We start from the raw sequence: 5000 nt of genomic DNA, 5'->3' as shown, positions 1-5000 counted from the left end.
TATGGCAGGTGAGTAAACAAGGAAGCAGTTAACTGAAGGTAACTTCTCAGTAGCTGTGAAATATCAAAAGTCCCGGTGACAAACACATCGAAAACCGGTGTGATCTGCGTCTGTAACACAGAGTACATATCCATGTGATGAGGTACACTTCAGGCATCCCACATGGCCTAATTATTAATAAGGAAGATGTGTAGCACGTTACATTGGAGCTGATGCTGTCATTTTTAAGATATGCCCACAGACACAGACAGACAGACAGAAAGACAGACAGACAGACAGACAGACAGACAGACAGACAGACAGACAGACAGACAGACAGACAGACAGACAGACAGACAGACAGACAGACAGACAGACAGACGGACGGACGGACGGACGGACGGACGGACGGACGGGCAGGCAGGCAGGCACGCACGCAGGCACACACACATACATACATACATACATACATACATACATACATACATACATACATACATACATACATACATACCTACATATATACATACATATATACACGCACCACACACAAACACACACATACATACATACATACATACATACATACATACATACATACATACATACATACATACATACATACATACATACATACATACATACAAAAAAGAGACTAGGGGTGTTGTTGTGAGATATATACATTGTCAACAAAAGATGTAAGCTTGAACTTTTATTGTCACTTTGTTGCCTGGTCCAGAGAATGTATCATACTAAATGGGAAAGACAGAGATTGATGACACCACTTTGTAAATTCTAATAGACTGTGGGGAAGAAAGTTTACCGATGTCGATTGGTAAGCAGCTAAAATGGTGCTGAACGTCGACGTAAGCTATGATCTAGAGCGCCTCTTTGCGATGGCACGTCATGAAAACAAATGTCACAAATTATTCTGACGTTGAGGGAGCTCTTTCAAAGCTACACAAGTAGTATAGCTGAGATTCGAAAGATTTGGAAAGTGTGAAAACTTGAAGAGTCATATACTAGTAGTAACTATATCTAGGCCATGTGTATTTTCTCGTTATAATATGAACTGTTGTCCTCAGTTTCAAGATATCTCATCAACTAGTTTTGAATTTATCGATACAATAGTACATATTACTTGGATGACACTTGGTGAAAAACAACTGTTCGTATGTCCTTAGGTTATTGATTACAACACGCAACTCGCTCATTAGATTCTTCCTTGGTTATCCTTTGTCAAAAATGGAACGTCGCCAAGCAATCTGCTAAATATTGATGATCTTGTGTTAAGCTAAAGTTTATCAACTCAAACTATTTAAGGAATTCGAAGGGAATGCTTTGTCTCGCTGTTATATAAATTTGTAACCTTGTTGGGGTTCTTCAGTTTCACAATGAATATTACTATGTTAATCCAACTAGTAAGTTATGAATATTCATATGTTGTATTAAGCGCTCCCATGGGATAGACTGTAAGGTACGCCGTGACAGGGCGCCCTCACAAATTAATCAACACCTTCCAGTAGAGCAGGCCGTCGAGCGAGGGCAGGCGACACGAGGCATAGTACAGTCTATCCATGGTAATTCAGGTACGATAATTACGTGACTACATGACATTATGCCATGGGCCACCATTACTGACTGCCAGTGCATTCAACAAAGAAGTCTCGGTTTACCAGATTGAATCTCCTTTCTGTACACTTGACCACAACTATCGCAGTCTGTCGACTAGAATTTGTTTCTAAATAAGTATGCATAAAACGCCTTTCAATAAGTTAAACTACTGTATTAAAATAAAATAAATGTTTTGTTGTACTAAAGTGACAACTGTCTTTGTGGTTCTTAATTACTTTGACCAAGGTGTTTGCTGACATTTGTACTGATATCAAGCACAGTAATATTTATTATATTCCAAGAGAGTTATTTTTACACTGGGCTTGAAGTGCCAATGTGTTGCAGTGGTGAAGAACTTGATTGTTACAGAATATAAGTCAGTTAACGATGGCAAGCTTGTTGAACTTTCTTACTTCTATTCTCTTCTTTTGCAATGTCAAACAAATATATAATAACCAGGAAATATTTTGGTCCTGAATATTTTCTTTTAGAATTTTCATATACGTTTTCATACAGTTGTACCAATACTCTTGCATTCTGTTTTTATAATTCACCTCTTTACTGGAAAATAAACAAAAAAATACCAAGAATTAAAAGGATATTGAATCTCAAATACACGTAGCATTCATTGTAAAATCAATGTAATAACCAAATAGGTTCATGAAGAGATAAAATGTGTAGACGGATGACGACATATTGTAAATTTAGTCATAGCATTACAGAGGATGGGAATACCCGATTGTCTAGAAGGGTGATTCATCTTCGAGACAAAACCCACTATCTAGAAAAATCAACTGGTAAAGGTAAATACTAGTATCACACTGTAATGGTATTATATGATGAATTAAGGCCGACATCAGAAAGGCATGCTGTAAAATAAATTTAGTCTTACATTTATACGAAAAAAGATGAAAATAGACGGTAAAGGTCGGTTACACAAATTACCATTCCAATATGTAAATGTATACATAACGCAAACGTTGAAAAAACGTACAAACGTCGTCATCTTTAAAAACATCGCCGGTTTTCCCCCCATGACGACTCATATGTGCATAATCATTTTCAAAATGACGCATGAAGCTAATTTTGGCAGTTTTGAGATGCTATAAAGGGAGTGAAAATGTGCTAGCAATCGTTATATAGTGAAAACTATACGACAACAGCGTGTAACTAACGATATACTGGCAGTTATTTGGCTGTGTTGAAAACGACAAATAGCGATGGATAGAAGAACAGCAGAACCGAGAGAAAGTTATGCAGCAAAGAAAAGTGCTTTTTATCCTAGCCGAGGCCGCCAGTACGAACCTGGAGAAACTGATTACAGGAGAGAAAGACAACCAAATTATGGTCAGGCAGCACAGTGGTCTGGTGTTTTTTACGGGACTCAGGGTAACAACCAAACACCAACAGGAGGATCTTATTATACAACACGTAAAACTAAGTAGAAGAGAAGGACGCCACTTATCTATCTGAAATTTATATTCTCGTGAGTATACATACTTTCTAAATCACTTTTGATTGAATGAAAAGACTTGCCAGTGACACGAATGGCGTCGACAGCGATCTCTCTAAAATTACAACTTACCACTACTTGGAAATTCCATATCAGTCTCTGTGACTGAGTTTTTTTACCAGTTGAGTTTGGTTTCGGATCTGTTAACTAATCGTTCTGCAATCAGTAAAGGCCATTGTCACAGTTAACACTTGTTTAGGTTTCTGTGCCTATATTTCTTAATTAAGAGAAGTAATATCAGAAGTTAATAATCTAAAGATATAAAATTAGTCAGAATTGGGACCATCAGGCCATTACGCGTACTTCACTCTCAAGAAATATTACCAAATCTGATATTTTACTGCAGAACCCACAGTTTATGAAATACCAATATTTTTCTCGAGGGGTGTTCCATTATAAGTTAATTTCACTGTTTGATATGGGTTGTAGATTGGAATTCTGTTCACTTGGATATTTTTTGAGGGATTAAGCTAAATTCCGGCTGGTAGCGCATTCGTGCATGTATGTACTACAAGTATTACTAGTGTATAGCTCATTCTTATCCTCTGACAAACATTAACAACTCACTTTCAAGTGTTGTTATAACTATTCGTAGACTGACAAATCTTACAGCAACGACAGAAATGGTCAAAACATACCCTTTCCATAACGAAGCCAAATTGTTACATGGCTATTCTAACAAGATGGTGTTGTATTTGTAAAGTGAATGCAAGAAATTATTTCTCTATTTTCTCGAGAGATTGGATATAATCCAAAACATGCAATATTGTGTTAGTAATAACTTTCCCTCACTCTTTTTCCTGTAGGATTTCAAGTGTAAGCTGCTAATAAATATTCACAACGTGTGCTAATTTATGTGACCATCCTAATATTCCCCAAGACACAAGCTTTCGAAGATACCCGTATTCCGAAGATATCTTAAACAATCGACAATTAGCGAAGATCATTTCTGGGCGGACGGCGTATTGGTTTGACATATTGTGATAATACAATATGGCTTCACTACACTTGCACATTTCCGATAAAATGATCTTAATATATATGAAATGACGTCACTCAACTTTAAAATGCAACGGAAAGAAGTTATGAAGACATGTTATTGTAGAGATCGATAATGGACTCAATCAAATCGATCTTTTGCCAACATTTTATTAACTGATGCTTTCCAATCTTCTAATTTCATTTACTTTTGTATTCGTATTCGTATTCGTATTCGTATTCGTATTCGTATTCGTATTCGTATTCGTATTCGTCATCATGTTTGACCACGAAATAGAGTTTCTATATCCACTAATTAGTCAGATTCATACACATCGTTTGAAGAGAAATAGTTTACGTCACTTTGACCCATGAAGAAACTTCCTGTTGCTGTTTGACTCTATGAATCATCTGACGTCGCCATATTGTGATGGAGAGATTGTGACGTCACCTTTGACCAATAGCACCATTCTAGAACAATCCATTCAGAACAGGACACTGAGGTCGTTATTTTTGTCGTCAAAATGTCAATAAAGAGCATTTAGTCTTCGCTGTATCTCTATAAACAATCTTTTCGTATTCAAATAATGATTTTCTATTAGTTCCTTTAATATTGTTATAGCCAGACGTCGGTAGAATACATGAATTATGAATCCACCAATCTTGGGTTAAATCAATTCATGTGCTGATTGCTTAAGTTGAATCTTGCACGACGATAGAAGTTTTTACCATTTGTAAGTTCTTTTTAGTACTTTACTTTGGAATAAATTAACTCTAAGTATAACAATATGTTTGTGTGTTTGTTCAATATTGAGTATGAATACATTATTAAAACTATTCTATAACTGTTATCTATCTATCTATCTAAAAAAATTATATAGCACCAAATATCCAAAGAAAACAATGTTCAGTGGCG

General features: G+C 36.1%; 1 long non-coding RNA gene across 1 annotated transcript in view; it reads right to left on the bottom strand.

The window, feature by feature from the left end:
- Positions 1–671: 671 nt before the first annotated feature.
- The window catches only part of LOC144441965 (uncharacterized), a 36778-nt gene continuing 32449 nt past the window's right edge, over positions 672–5000 (bottom strand). Inside the window, exon 2 of the long non-coding RNA XR_013481599.1 lies at positions 672–2154. This is a non-coding gene — a long non-coding RNA (uncharacterized LOC144441965). The remainder of the gene's footprint in view (positions 2155–5000) is intronic.

Source organism: Glandiceps talaboti, chromosome 11, assembly GCF_964340395.1.
Source record: "Glandiceps talaboti chromosome 11, keGlaTala1.1, whole genome shotgun sequence".
Taxonomy (NCBI): Eukaryota; Metazoa; Hemichordata; class Enteropneusta; family Spengelidae; genus Glandiceps; species Glandiceps talaboti.
The sequence above is the reverse complement of the archived record's forward strand: the minus strand, read 5'-3'. Positions and strand labels throughout refer to the sequence as shown.